The sequence below is a fragment of the Protopterus annectens genome, chromosome 6.part0 (assembly GCF_019279795.1).
Source record: "Protopterus annectens isolate FY-2018-M chromosome 6.part0, PAN1.0, whole genome shotgun sequence".
In the NCBI taxonomy this organism is placed as follows: Eukaryota; Metazoa; Chordata; order Ceratodontiformes; family Protopteridae; genus Protopterus; species Protopterus annectens.
The window spans coordinates 446,316,845-446,333,604 of NC_056737.1; the positions used below are offsets into that span (position 1 = coordinate 446,316,845).

General features: G+C 37.5%; 1 non-coding gene across 1 annotated transcript; it reads right to left on the reverse strand.

Moving 5' to 3' along the window:
- Nucleotides 1-13,102: 13,102 nt before the first annotated feature.
- TRNAL-AAG lies at nucleotides 13,103-13,184 on the reverse strand. The gene has a single exon. It is a non-coding gene; the product is annotated as a tRNA-Leu (tRNA).
- Between the last annotated feature and the right edge of the window lie 3,576 nt (nucleotides 13,185-16,760).

The following is a 16,760-nucleotide window of genomic DNA, read 5'->3' on the forward strand; positions in this document are numbered from 1 at the left end:
TTCATATTTTCCAGCATTCTCAGGAAGGCCGAGTGGGGTTCCTGGGTTTGGGAGGGTGGTCTGTAGCAGGCTATAAACTGGAAGGCAGTTTTACCCACTGTTAGTTGCACATGGACAGTCTCTGATGCTTCGTGCTGTGCCACCAACCTGGAGGTGTGGGTATCTTTGACGAATATTGATACTCCCCCTCCTTTTGTGGTTCGGTCCAAGTTTTGAGGCCGAAACACATGGAATGAGGTATAGCCTGGTAGTGCTGGGGTGCTCTCGGGAGCCTTGAGCCAGGTTTCTGTTACTGCACAGATATCGATGTTCTCCATGCTAAGGAGAGTTTTGAGTGCGTGCATCTTGAGGTTTAGACTTCTGGCGTTGAGTAGCATTACTCTTAGTTTCTTATCCCTTGTGATACCTATGGAGGTGGGTTTGTCTTTTGAGCCTTGCCTAAAAAAGGCACTATGGGGGTGGCAAGAGCCTTTGCCAATATCCGAAAGCCCAGGGGTGACAGGTGCAAGCTGTCCCTAGTGAAGCATCGTGGCTTGTTGAGCATGTCATCCCAGGCTGACAGGCATTGGATCCCCTTTGAATGACACCAATACTTAAGCCAATTGTTGAAATTGATCATCTTGTCTTCATATTGTGGCATCATTCTTGGTGAGGGTAAGATGCTACTCAAGGTCAGGGTCACACACAGTGACCCACACTTTGGGAACCTCTATTCTAAACAATGGAATGCAGAGATACAAGTACATAAGTGAATCTATTTTTAGCCTATAAATTGTATAGGAAAGAGCAATTTCAAGATCTGGTTGAAAATAAAATGGCACACTGCAGGCTACAAAATGGGATATTTTAACTACAGTAGGTAGTTCTTTTCATGCATTGTACAATAGGAGAGGAATATGTGTGGATAGGATTTAGGGGTGTCTGAATTGACAGAAGATGGTTCCTTATTATTAAGTAAGCCATTTATTTCAAAATAATTAAGTGCTGTCATTCACAGAGGTGGAAATGAGGCTATTTTTGGGAAAGATGGACTAGACTATAGATTTTATGAATCTATGACTATTGGGAAATTGGCACATTTTTTGAACATTATTAGTGAATAGTAGGAGGTGAGGTTAATATTGGTGGATATTTGTAGAAGTATACCTAAGTTAGTTTGTAAGAAAAAAATTGGGAAAACATAATGTAGATAACTGCAGGCCTCTAGCAATGTATAATGTGGAGTATAAAATACAAATGACACTCGGATATGATCTGCTATACTTGGTGATGGGGTTTATGGGCTTGAAGGTTGCAGCATTAAGAAAATGTTTATTTTAAAACATTTAATATAAGGGCATGTCACACAGTTACAACAGGACAGGATCTTAGTATGTGATGAAGGAAAGAATTTGAAAGAGTGTATCAAGGTGGTATTTGGGAAACATACTTTTCAAACTCTTTGTGCAAGTAATCGGGACACACCCAGACATAATGGGGCGACAAAGGCCCAAAAACAAGGACATATTTTAAATATCGATCTTATGAATTTAGAAAGTTGCTAGAGTAACAGGGCTTGTTTTAACATACATTTTTCTGAAGAATTTGATGTCTGAAGCTCGAACGTATGCCATTATTTAGTGACTTCAATCCTCAGATCATCCCAGTGATTTGCCAGAAAACCACAAATTTTATGAGGAGCAGACCAAAAATATGAACCGAAAATCTGCACATTCTGCGTAAATCTGGATAGTGGAGAGGTATGTTGGGGGCTGTTATGGGAATAAGAGAACACAACAACACTGGATCATTACTACAGTGTATTTATGCTTATCTATGGTTATGCCAGTATAAAATGGTTGGATTGGTAAAGATCTTTGTATGAGGTCTGTTGTTAAGCAAGGTTGCCTACTAAGTCCCTTATTATTCACACTAGTGATAAATTAGATTGTTATATATGTTGAAAAAGTTTTTAGAGCTCCTATGGTTAGTTTACATGCTTTTTTCCTAGTGTTATTGGTTATTAGTTATGCAGATGACATTATTTTATTAGTTATGGTTGAGATAGAGTTAAACAACTTTACATCTTCATCTGTAATATTCTAAGACAAGTAGGGCTTGTAAATAAAACAAACTGTTATGGTTTTGAAAGGGATGTTACTTTGATGGATGTTCTGTTTAATACATTAAGTATCAAAATACTAGGAGTAACTTTGGGGGAGGAAAACAAGGTTGTTCGACAATGAAATGAAGTGCTGGTTACCTTTTAGAATTTAACTAAAATGTAGAATGCATTTAAATTATCATATAAGAAGAAAATTATTTTACTACATTTTGTCTTCATAGGTTAATTGCCATATTTAGGAGGAGTGCATTTTTTGTTATCTTAAAAGTTAAATGTATAGGGCTATATTTTACTAGCATCTGGGGATCAAGGTTAAGACCAGTGAAGAGGGGTGTGTTGTATGCCCAAGATAAGGAAGGTGGGTCTGGATTGCTAAATCATGTAATATATCTCAGTACCTTATGTCTGCGTTGGCAATTCATGTTATATAAAGAAAATCTTTAGCAGATACTCAATGCTGGAAAGTAATAAATGATTTGAATATCCTCTTTTCTTCTCTTTTGTGTAAAAGAAAGAGAGGTGTACCTTCTGGGTAAATATGGATGATTAGCTGGAAGTTGTAACAGTGGAAAGTTTATTTTCAGACTATCCCTGAGTCTAGGAGACAATTTTATGCAGAAATTATGGGGCAATGTTACATAATACTCCATTACAGTAATTTACCATATTTTATGCTGTATAGTGTCAAATATAGGTGGTGCAGCGGTTAGCATTGTCGCCTCACAGCATGAGGTTCTCCTGTTCGATTCTCAGCTGGAGTGCCTTCTGTGTGAAGTCTGTATGTCCTCCTCGCGATCGAGTGACGTTAAAGACATGCAGGTAGGTGCGAGAGTGAATGGGCATGCCTTCGTTGAAGGTTGAGCATCAGGCTGGCAACTTGGCGCCGTAAAATCCACTGCCAATCATGAGTGGACCGGAATTCCACTGTGGCGACCCCTAACCGGGAAAAGCCGAAAGAGTAAGCTAAGTGGCAAATATAGAAAAGCTAGATTTAAATACATAGCTGAATGGAATGATTTTCTATGGAGAGTGACTTTAGGAAAATTACCAATGCAATACAAATGTGTGATTGACTGATTTTGTACTTACTGTTCTCAGTAGGTAACTTTGCTGCATGTCTTATTGGAATGTTCTAGAGTTAAGACGTTTAGGGCAAAATGTGTAAAATGTGTGCAGACTCTTCATCACATCTTGAGTTATGGATGTTATAAGAACATGCCACAATATTATGAAGATTCGCTTGACAAAAGAGTCGTTACTTGCATTTGGTTCTTATGGAACAGCAGATATGGGAAATTACAGTGTAATAAAAGATGGGATACCAGGATGCTTTTAAATAAGATTTGTTACTGGTTGTGGTTGAAAGGTTGAAGTGACTGACATTATTGCAATTTTTACCTCATATTCTACTGGTTATGTTTGAAAGGTTGGGGTGAATGGCTAATGTATTTTCTACATCATATTCTACTATATGGTAATTTTGTAGTTTATATGACTGACTCTTCAACATTTATTGTGCTAATTGCTGTCCTTTCATGTATATGTTCATGTATATTGTATGGTATATACGTTTTGTAGATGACGTCTTCCTGTTATGGGATGGTACTAGTGAAGAGTTGCAAGAGATGGTGGAGTACTTACATAGCACCACTGAATTTTTAAGATTCACTAGTCAACATTCTAGGGACTCTATTGAGTTCCTAGATGTTTTGGTTAAGAAGACAGCGTTAGATGAACTAACAACAGGGATGTATAGAAAATCTACATGGAGAAATAGTATCTTACATAAGACTAGTATGCATCCAACATTTGTACATAAAAATGTAGTGAAAGGACAATATATGAGAATAAGCCGCTTACATAATACAGATGAAGGCTTTGTGAAGACAATGACTATATTAGAGAAAGACTTCTTAAACAGAGGTTATAGTAAGAAAGACATAAATGAAAGCTCTAAATATATCATTGAAAATAGGGATGGGAGATGTAAACCGCTCTTCTCAAATACTATAGAAGATGTTAAAAGCAAGGAAGGTCATGATTTTAAAGTTAGATTCCCTATAACTTATTCAAGTGACATCAGAAGGTTCTGTAATATTTTTGAGAAGAATTGGAATGTTTTATTGTCGGATCCTGACTTGATAGAATTGTTAGAAGATAGACCCAGCTTTTCTTTTAGAAATAAGAGGTCCTTAAAAAGGCAACTCTGTTATAAATTTAGAAACAATGAAAGAATGATACAATCTGATAGGCAGGGGATTTTTCCTTGCAGAAATTGTACAGCATGTGACTATTTATATAATAAATCTACATATAAACATATTATGCTAGGATTTATAATTGATATAGATTTTTATGCTGACTGCAGAACACAAAATTTGGTTTATTTCAGCTTCTGCACTGTCTGCCATGCCTTTTATATAGGCAAAACCAATAGGTGTCTAAAGGAACGTATCCTTGAACACCTTAAAGATATAAGAAATAAAAAAGACACAAGTGCTTTAGCAAAACATGTGGAAGAAGAAGACAGGAAGCATATTTTTAATTTCATGGTTTTAGAAATAATAAATAAAAGTAAGAGGGGAGGTGATATAAGGAATAAGGTAGAGGAAGCAGAACAAAGATGGATTTTATTACTTCAGGCAGTAGGTCTCCTGGATTGAACAATGCTGTTTCCTTGAAACCTTTATTAAAATCCAGACCACTAAAACATTAAGTAATATGGATTATTACATAAAATTTGTCTGTTATATGCATACTTTATTTTATCTTATGTAGAATATAAGGCAAATTGATATACTGATGTATGCAATTTTAATTAGTCTGTGTCATAGTTCTATATGTGTTTTCATTGGTTGAACCATATTTTAAATACTAATGTTTTAACTGTTTTTATGAGTCTGAAGAAGCGATCAGCTGACTTAGATCACGAAAACGCTTACTCTTGTTTAATAAAGGGCAATTGGTGTGAAACTGCAAGTGAACAGTTTCCTACCTTGACTACTACATCTCAGTTACAATTTTTGGCTTTATAAAAGGCACTACTGTGAAGCTGCAAGTGATTTATTTCCTGGCGTGGATTATTCCATTTTTATCTTCAGCTGTGGTCTAACCATTGGTCTTTTCATTTTTTTAGCCAAAAAGGTACCCTGGCTTTCACCACCCAAGAAAATTATTTTCCTGTGCCCCTGTCGAGCAGAGCCACAGAGGTGATCCCTGGGGTGAATTTCCTATTTCCCATCCAATCATCAAGATTTTTCTTGAAAAGTGCTAATGAGGAGCTTTGTTTGATATAGATAGGTAGTTTGTTCCAGAGTATGGGAAATCTCTGGGGCAGGAATCTATCCCTCCAGCATATTCTGTTTATTGTGGTAACAAGGTTTAGGTCCCTAGAGTGTGTAGCTTGCAGGGATTGGGATTTCTTTAAGTGGAGCATGTCCAACAACAATGGGTCTGACATAGCATTGTATGTTAGGCAGAGATCGCCTCTGAGTAGGTGATATGCAATGGAGTAAATCTGGAGTTTTGTGAGACAGTCTGCGTAGGGCATCTGTTTGAGGCCGGTAATCCTCTTTGTGAGGTATTTCTGCGCCCTTTCCAGTTGTTGTAGATTTCTTGTGAGGTACATACCAAAAGGGGCATTGTACTCTATAATGGGTCTAATGAGTGATGAGTAGAGGGAAACAATGACCTCTTTTTTCCAGGATAAGAAACCTTTTGTGATGAGGTGTGCCACGTAGGAGGATTGCCTGACTACTGTGGCAATGTGATTATCAAAGGAGAGACTACTGTCCACTCCCCCACAACTTCCATTTCTCTTTGTCTGTAGTTTCATTAGTACTGTTGACAGAAGTCTCTGGATTGCCTTTGTGACCAATCCATTCTCAGCCACATAGCCGGCCTTAGACATAGGCCAACTAGGCAGTTGCCTAGGAAGCTGCTCTAGCAGGGGCACTTTTCCAGTATTTATTAATTGTAGTTGTAAAGGTACAAATCAAGAGAAACCTGATGCAGTTGACTGTACAATTATCTGGTTAGAACTGCAAATTTGCACTGAAATCCCTCAAGGGAGGAAGCACAGTTCAATAATTATATTCAGAAAAAATAGAGTTAATAGTACTGAAACCTGTATGCACACCTATATACAACATGAATAAACTGCAAATTAGGAGAGGTTTATAAGCATATTCTACACTGACAGTGTGACTAAATGCATTTTGCATGCTTAGTTTTTATTTTAACTAAGTACAGGAAAGAATTTCTGCCATAATTTACTAAAATAATCTGTAAAAATACACAATGAAAAGAGATATATGTTGTGTCTGCAGAGAGCTGCTACTTAAGTAAGTTAGTGTGCACTGTCATGCCAGAAGGGGCAGGAGACTCACTTCTAATCAAAAATAGAGATTTAGGTGTACATCCAGTTTACTTTGCTCTCCCTGACAACTTTTCTGTTTTGCCTTTTTCTCCCTCAAATTTCACTAACTCTCCTACAACTGCTCCATACAAGACATTTAACTCATCACTCCTTCCACATCTAGAGTTTTGCTGCATTTCAGGACTTCAGTATCATTGTGGAGTATCATTTTCCAGCATGTTTCAGAACATAATGGTATGTCAGCAACCATTCCAAGGCACAGCATTGTAGACCATTAGTTACAGTGCTTTCTGTAGCTTCAGGTGTACTTTGTATTTTATAAAACAAGTGCCTCAAATATGAAGCCTGATATCACTAACAAGAACAGTTAACAGACCCCCACAAAACAAAATAAAAAGTACAACTGCAAATACACATAAAAAAAATTAAAAAACACACATTTTGTATATACATTCCCTATGGTCACACACAATTTAGGTAAATAAAATGTCAGATAGGTATATACACCATTAAGAATAATACTGAATGGAGCTCATGCTCTCATAATTAAGAAACCATCATAAATTATTTGAAGTGTTTATAAGCAAGAAAGAAAAATGAAAATAAACAAATATAAAATTTCAAGTCACAATATTTGAACAATAACAAATGTGAATGAAATGATAAAACAGAAATCACAGATCTGGTCCTCATGCATGTAATTACATATATACGGCAGGCACCCTTCCAGACTGCTAAGAAAGTAGAAGGTATGGAATGATCTATACATAAATAACTGAAGCACAGACCTGTGCTTATCATTAGCACATCTTTAAAGTATTTTTAATTATGTACTACTCCATACTTGTGAATGAGCTTTACATGAATTAAGTGGAGGAATTATTAAAACTCAAAATGCTAACTTAGGTATAAAATGGTGGTCAATATTAAAATAATATTTAATGGACAGCCCATAGTCACAGAGGTAGGCATCTGTCTGTGCCCTAGTGACCTATGTTTGGCTAGCTTTCTGCATGCCAGAGGTTCAGACATAGAGGACAGGCCCCTGGGGCCAGAAGACAGCTTGTCTATTTCATTGAAGGACATGGTGGGAACTACTTTCTGCAGTGTCATCTCTTAGTGGAGACCACAGACAAATTCATCATGGCTGATACAGCTGGCACAAGGTAGATGCTCAGTTCTGTATACACAAAAGCATGTTGTACATGATGCCTGCAGTCCATAGCAACATATAAAAACAGTCTCAAGCAACAAGAATGACAGATGCATCTGTGTCCTGCTCAACTACTTCATTGTGGAAGGATCTAACTTTGATAAATTTTAACTTTTCTTCCCTGAAGAGAAGGGTCCTACCTTGCAAAGGTCATGCACGGTATCACTCAAGATGGATGGCATCTGGGGAACCAAGAATCATCAGGAAGTGTGAAGATCCCCAAAGTAAACCCTGGGGAAATGAGAAAAAAAAAGGATAAGAAGAGAAAAAAAAAGCATAATGTTGTTTACTGAATGCGGCAGTGGTGCAGCGGTAGCATTGTCGCCTCACAGCAAGAGGTTCTCCCGTGCGATTCTCGGCTGGAGCACCTTCTGTGTGGAGTCTGCATGTCCTCCCCACAGTCGAGTGGCGTTTGAAAGACATGCTTGAATGGGCGTGCCTTCGTTGAAGGTTGGGCATCGAGCTGGCACCTCCGCACCGTAAAAATTTACTGCCAGTCATTAGCAGACCAGAGTTCTGCTGTGACGACCCCTAACTGGGAAAATGGAAAAGCTGAACGAAGAAGAACAACTGAAAAATAATCTCTATTCTACTTCTCTAGCCCTACAAAAGCAAACTACTAAGATTGTTTTTAATGATCATTTTCTCCTTATGAACCCATGGCATTTCTAAGACCTTACAATACAGTGTCATTATTATCTCTTCCTAGTCGCATATCATGGAAAAAGTTTGCAAGAAAAGCAGCACTCAGAAGTCCTATGTAATGTCCTTTTAAATTGCCTGGGAGCATTACATTTGTGTATGCAGTGGTATGGTCTGCTTTTCTTTAGCGTAACTTGTCTTTTAGTAAATTAAGTGACTGCGTTTATTTATATATTTGTTTGGTTTTGTTTATTCAATCATTCCTGTGTAATAACTCACATCTTTTAAAGTGCAGTAGTCATTTATTTATTTATTTTTATTTATTTATTTATTTACATTTATTTACATTTGTTGACCAGGAGTGTCCCACTGGAAGTAGGTCCATTTTCAGTGGAGGCCCGGGGAGAAAAATATACAGACAGTAGTTACACTGAATTTACATAGCAATTAACAAGTTGATCAACATAGCAATTAATAATTACAAACATAGTTACAGATGAAGAACATAGTACATCAGTAGACAACTAGAATCTTTATCATCTGTGAAGTACTTAACAGACATTAACAATTGTTACAATAAGAAGTTCCTGCTGTATAATAAGTAGTTAGGCTTATGAGCATCCAAGCTTGCTATAATCAAGGTAGTTAGTGTGGTGGAAAGAAAAGTAGTGGTTGGATGGGGTGGGAGATGTTAGAGAGGGAGTTGCAAGTGCATAGCCAGCATGTTTTTAGGTGCGCTTTTAGTGAAGTTTTGAAGTGGGTGCATGATGGTACGGAGGTAATTGTGGGTGGGAGGGAGTTCCATAATTTGGCTATGGTGTAAGAGAATAGTGCTTCTTCAGCAAAGTTATTGGCTTTAGTGACCTGTAAGTGATTTTTTTTTGCTTGATCTTAGTGGTCTGGTGGTGCGATAGGGTTGGAGTAGATTCTAGAGGGAAGGGACTTTTAGTGGATGGTTTACTAGGCTGTGGGCGAGTGTGCATTGATACCATTGAAGGAGGTGAGGGAGTTCAAGCCAGCCCAGTTCAGCAAGTGAGAGACAGTGGTGACTATGGTAGGATGCCCCTGTGGCCAATTTGGTGATTTTGTTGTAGCAGGTCTCTAGCATGTTTAGATCGCATTGCCTTAGGTTGGTATATATTGGAGAGGCATAAAGTCGGCTGGAGATAAGGTGGGAACTTGCTACTGAAATCTTCTTTGCTGCTTTGGTGAGAAGTTGCTTATTTCTGTATAATGCTCCTAGTTTTTCGTGGACTTTTTTTATGGTCATGGATATGTGAATGTCAAATTTTAGTTTATTGTCTATTTCCACTCCTAGCAATTTGGTGTGTTCTGTTGGGTGTATAGTGGTGTTGTCTTTTGCTGTGATGTTAAACTGAGAGTTGTTTTGAGTATGTTTGGTGAGTTGGAAGATGAGTAGTTTAGTTTTGTTTGGGTTGAGTATTAATTGGTCATCGGATAACCAAGTTTCAACAGAGGGAAAGGCTTCCTGTGTGACTTTTTGCAGTTTGGGTAAGGACTGGGCTGAGCAGATGATGGTTGAGTCATCTGCGTATTGTATGAGTATGCCATGTTTGGTGGCAGAGGCTAGATTATTGGTGAAAATAGAGAAGAGTAGGGGTCCAAGGATGGATCCTTGGGGAACCCTTATAGAGACAGGTAGTTGGGGAGATATGTCATTCTGCCATAAAACGGATTGTTGGTGGTCAGACAGGTAACTCTGAAACCAGTTGGTGACTGATTGAGAGAATGATAGGTTATTGTGGACAGAGATGAGCTGTTTGTGTGGGACCATGTCAAATGCTTTAGATAGGTCTAGGAAAGAAGCAGAGGAGAGAGAGACATTGTTTATATGCTGAAGGATAGTGTTAGTAAAAGAGAGTAAGGCAGTGGTAGTGCTATGGTTTGATCAGAAACCATGCTGAGTATTAGAAAGGAGGTTGTTAGTAAGGAGGTAGTCTGAGATCTGAGAGTGAATGATTCTCTCTAGTATTTTGGAGAGTGGAGAGAGAATAGCTATGGGGCGGTAATTGATGTTAGAAGGATTATCTTTCATACAGTGACCGTACAGTCCCCTCAGAGTGACACAGAATTCATTCAACTGAATCATGTATTCATAATATGGTTTGAAAAAAGATAATCCTTTCTAACATCCTCAATGATTGCACTACACTAAACTCAACAGTATACTGGATCTGATACACCCTGCCTTAGAGATGCATAAAGTGTTACACATCACAGTGTACACTTACTTTCTCACTGAGGGATCATGGTCAAATGGGGCAATAGACAAGTTAATAGACTGCTCCCCCCCAAGCCATACCAATATCCTGTTACTTGGCTGTATCTCCTCAATTACCATAAAATACTTTTCAAACATGACAGCACACATACGATTTTTATTATTTTTTTTTACCTTCTGCAAAGATCACATAGATTTGGATTTAATTTAAGCTATTTCAAATGCTACAGCAAATACACTGACAGTCATTTGCTAACAAATTAGTCACACACTGAGAACAGACTTAGCATGAGCAACACTAAACAATTCTTCCCTTGAAACTAACATTTATTAAAAATCCATCTGGCAACCAATTAAACTGCAAGACATGCTGGAACTCATAGTCAGACAGCACAGAGTGAAGCAGAAATTAGTGTCTCTGTGAAAGTTGCAGGAATTCAAAAGACAAATGTACAACTCATTTACTAGCAGCTTGGGACAGCCCACTGGATGCAAGTGTCCCTTTTAAGGGACAGATCCAACTAATAAATACAATACATAGTAAACACATTATTTGGCAAACTTACAAGAGGCTTGTTTATTATTTTTTATACAGTTTTAAAGTTAGTAAGGATTTTATTATGTTAATCACGTTTGAGTAAGGGATAACAGTTATTACATTATAACTTTCTTCTCTCTTAATGTTTTATGGTCCTTTTAGGATATATTACAAAATGGTATATGTGGCTGTTAGTAAAATGTTGTATTTTAAAAGTGCAAACCAGAGGTTTTATAATGGTTGTAAGAACTAGGTTCATGCATATATTATCCATGTAAAAGAACCAATTGTGTGCGGGTAATTAGTGAGCATGAGCACATCTTATTGGACACACTTGTGTATAAATATGTCTTAATGATTAATGATTTTAGATTCTGAAGAAGTCCACTGGGCTAGTGGATGACAAGGCTAAATCTAATAAAGTTTTTATTCGTCTTGGATGGGTCTTAGTTGTCCTATCTGGATCGAAGTGCCGGTGTCAAGCGTTTACTTTACATTGCATTTATTAGTTGGATGGGATCTATCTAGTGATGCTTGAGTTGTGTAGTTTACCTTTTAAGGAACAGCCTAGGAGTACTGTCTGGTGAAGTGGACAGTCGTGCAGTAGACACTGAAGACTGAGGGAACTAAACTCTGCACTACAGGAGTAGCTCATAGCCTTACACATCTGCACCAAGTACCGGGCAGTGCTTTAGCCCACCACAGTGTATTTCACACTTGTATGTGCCTGCAACTAAAGGTTAATCAAAAATGTATTCACAGTTTTTATTTATTTATTTATTTATTTTACATTTGTTGACCGGGTTAGTCCAACTGGACACAGATCCATTTTCAGCAGAGGCCTGGAGAGAAAAGCTCTAGACTACAAATATACTTAACAGTTAGTATGAAAATACAGATAGATAATGCATTACATAGCACACATAGCACATATTAACATAGTAAAGGGAAAAAAAACTCATATAACAAAGTTTAACAGCAGTTTCAACTTAATAAAGAGTAAAAGGCAGTGCATGGCCTGCACAGGGCAAAGTAACATAGTAAAGAATAACTACAGTAATCTATTTAAAAGGACATTCAGATAAACATAATTTGGTAGGGATGTAAATGACAGATAGAAATAGCCTTTTGTATCTAATAGTACATGGTACAAAAGGGAAATAATGTGGAAAATACAAGTATTAGTTTGTACATCAGATGTTCACCCTGGGGAGTCACAGGAGCAGGACCAGTTGTCCATATAATTTATTTTCAAGTGTTTTTTAAATTGTGTGGTATAGAGTTGGAGCATGCAGGAAAAGCCTTGAGATTTTAAGGAATAATCTATTTTATGAAAGCAAATAAGCAACTGGACAAGGTAGTGTGGCCAAGTGGTCTAAGGTGCTGGATTAAGGCTTCACGGAAGGAGGTTAAAATATTAACATTAAACTCATAGACTTCATACTGTCCAGTTTATGAACAGCCAAATAATAAACATACTGTCAGCAGTCAACAAAACAAGAAAACCAAGGACTGTACCTAAAGAACATGTTTCATTTGATGATGATCCTTTTACTAAAATTAATTCCTTCCATTACACCATAACTAGAGTGGGCTGCAAGAACCAAATATTTAAACACACACAACCATCAGTTACAGCCACATGCATAACTGTGTACCTCACACATCTGCTTACAAACAAGTAAATGAACACATTCATAAATAATGGGTCAGAAATCCCTTGCACAGACACACACACACACACACACACACACACACACACACATGCATACACACACACACACACACACACACACACACACACACACGCTCTCAGCTTTTTAGATCATATAGGTTCAAAGGTTCATAGATGAATACTAGGCTAACTGCTTTGGAGGGCCATTTTAAGCCTAGTCAATAACCCACAGTGAGAATCAAACCCTGTACCTTGGGCCTATAAGGCAACGCCTTTAACCATTATGCCAAACCACCCACTCTAATACAACTGGCAGTGGTGGGATTCAAACCCACACCTCTAAAGATACTGGAGCCTTAATCCAGCACCTTAGACCACTTGGCCACACTACCTTGTCCAGTTGCTTATTTGCTTTCATAAAATAGATTATTCCTTAAAATTTCAAGGCTTTTCTTGCATGCTCCAACTCTACCATTTTTTGGAGCAGCTCTTCTTAGTTGTCTTGTACGCTGACATTTCTTTGACCTTTAAATCTTTTGCAGTTTTATCAATTCATCTCAACAAATGTTTAAAGATCCTTTTCAAGCCTTTTGTTAAATGGATTGATGAACTCCTTCAATATTTTATGTTAATCAGCTCTGACCATTTGATTTTCCCTAAAAACAACTGGATGCCATATCTTGCACCAAAGCTAGAGCTTGGAACTGATTTTTGCAGAACAGCTGCAGGCTTCTTCCCAGTCAGTGTTATTACCTTTTCTACTTGATTTTCTTTCAGACTCAGTTTATTTTTGCTGGCATCCAGGTAGCATACTTACTAGCCTCTGGCACCAGCCTTTACCCAACTTGGGAAGGAGGAGCTGGTTATCACTCCCACGACACCACATGAAGGACAGGGGGTTCCCCCACTAATCTTTAACCCTGAAAAAGGATCTTCAGAACCCAATTGTCTGAAACAGCTGCCAAAGAGGAAAGTAGGGATTTGGACTTTCTAGAAGAAAAAGGATTTCCAGGGTGGAAGAAGGTTTCCTAGACCAACTTGGACTATTCTTTGTTTTCATGGTTCTTGAACTTTGGAACCCATCTCCCATTTTTCCTTAAGTTTTACCCAGACATGGATTTTTTTTTTGCTGAATTTTGAAAGGTTAGAGAATCCTTTAGAAAATTTTGAAAAAAAAAACTGAAAAATCTTGGGATTCCCTTATTAACTTACCTCTTTCACACTGACCTCTGTAGTACAGGGACCAAAAGCTAAAACAAAGTCTATCCAAAGAACTCATTCATTTCATCTGGGAGACTGAAGGAAAACAAAACAGTATCAACAACCACAGCCTTGGTAGTATCAGTCACACTTTAAACTAGTTGTGAACTGTAAAATAATTTTACAGCAGATTCCTTGAAGGGGAAGCTGCAGACAGCATTCCTCATATTTTCACAAGTGACACCCTCCAAAGCAGACAGAACTGGAAGAATGGATAAAGGTTCTGGAAATTCCCTTAACAGCTCATAATGAGGGACTGAGAAACCTGTTCTCCCACTCAAAACACTGGCGTATTCTAGAAAATTGATACAGAAAAAGGACCCTCCCCACCCCCAATATGGAGAATCAGTAAGTGAAGTCTGAATCAGGAATCAGATGAGAAAGCCCTGTAATCTATCTCTTCATATTCCTGTCCAGATTCAGAATTTTTAAATCTCTTCAAGAGGTATCCCCCTTTCTTTTACTAGAAAACACCTTAAACATGAATAGCCCAAATTAAACCACTGCGCCAGCTGAAGTACACTACTAAGGAAGTTTAAATAGATACACAGTTGTCCTACAGGAAAAATAGGACCAATAATTAATGGCAACAGCAGCTTGACCAGGGACAGACAACATTCTGGGGAAAAGAAATGTGCTCCAGTTTCCCCTCCCAGGACAGAGAAGAGTGACACTGCCTACTCCCTTGTTCACTGAGGGGACCCCAACAGACAAGATGTAGCTAACTCCTAGTCCATTGGGTAGGTACTATAGAGGGATCCAGGATAAAATGAGGGGTTTGCTGAACCAGCTTTGGCCACAGCAGAATCCTTAACCTGCAACTTGGGTCACACTGAGCCTGATGTGGTAGCAAAGACAAAGAACTAAAAATTAGGAACAGATTTTAAATGTTTCTATTATGTACTTACAAAGTTGTTAGAATAAAAAGCTTTGCATGAGCAAACGTTCTCTGAAGGTTAAAAAGTCTACATATCTTACCTGCTAGTATTTAATTATTGCAGTCCACAAGAGTTGGCCAGAAAGCCATGCATTTTTACAAGGAATGGACAAAAATACCCTCAACTTCTTTAGTCAAGAATTCTGGACAAAGCCACATTTTAAATTTTATCTTATCTGTTTTGCTAACCAGGTAAACTCACTGTACAGTGTCCCTTTTCAGGGATGACCCAGGAGTGCTATCTTAGTGACTTGCTAATAGGCAGAAAGTACACAAATGGAGATTAAAGGATTCAAACCTTGTACTTTTGACTACAGGAAGCAATTTGTCAATAGCTCAGAGCCTGAAGTGCCAGACAACTCTAACTAGCTTGAAATACATTTCTGAACAGCAGCTATGAAACTCTAATGACTAGCATTATTGACTAACCATCGTCCCAAGTGACTATCAAAAAATGAATGCGTTAGGGGTGTGCCCAAGATGGTGCGCAGTTAACAGCACTGCTTTTTAGCTCTGCTTCATTTTAGCATCTCTAACAGGATTTTTACTAAAAAAACTCAAAAAGAACATTTCAAAACTTGATGGATTTATAGTTTAATAGCTGCTGAAAGATTTACTACAAAAAATAAGTTTGAAACTCTTTTAATTACATTTTCCTGTCAAGAAAACTAGAAAGAACTAATTGGCTCAGAATGATCCACTCTAAGCCCAGTGTACAGGACAGTACTATGAAAAAATATAAGTAACATCAGTGAGTTGTTTGTAAATTTAAACTAGAAAGCAAAATGGACAATTTCAAAGAAGAATGTAAAAAAATAACTTGAAGTGCTGACCGAATCTCTTAAACAATCATCACACATCTTGAGTATAGAAGAGGAAATGTCTGATTTTTATAGAAGATTACTTGAAAATGAGAATAACACTGAATTTCTTCTGAAAAAAAAAAATTCTGGGAAAAAATAGAAGACTTGGAGAACAGATCTAGAATGAATAACATCAGGATTTATGGGATTCCTGAAAAGAAGAGGGAGACAGTATGACTCAAATCCTTAATATCTGTCTATTTAAAACTTTGAACCTGCCTGAAGCTTTTCCTTTGGTATTGAAATGGCACATATAGCACATTCTAACTCAAAGAGAAATGCATGTGTGCCACTTGTTAAAAGCTTAAAGAAAACAGTATTAAAGGACAAATCTTGTTTCCAGCAAACATAAGGATTCGGGTCTATATTACATCGTCAAACTCACAGGAGTCTGGATGATGTAATATTGAACTGTGAAGTTCGAAACCCAAAAAGTATGAAAACACAGAACAGCTATTTTTTTCCCCAGGAAAAAAAAATCACTGTTCCAGTACAAAAACAAAAACGTACACTTTAAACTACTCTACTTAAATATACCAACTCCGAGATCACACCACAGTGGAGAAAATAGCAAAGCCGCAAAAACGACCCACCAATTTTTTTTCCCTATTTCTGTGTTTCGAACATTTGGGTTCAATATTACAACATTCGGACTCCTGTGAGTTTGACCTTTTAATATAAACCCTAAGAATTCACCTTCCAGAAGGAAAGAAGATTTTTAACACCTTGGAAGATGCAATGGACTTTATACAGAAAAATAATATCATAGAAAAAAAACTGAAGAAATGGATTAGAATCTATCTACTTCTTTGAAGAGAAATGCAAAAAGAGACAGTTAATAAAAGTCAAAAACAGTAAAAAACTGAAGGACAAATGAAAATCAATGCATTTCATAGTTATGAATTCTT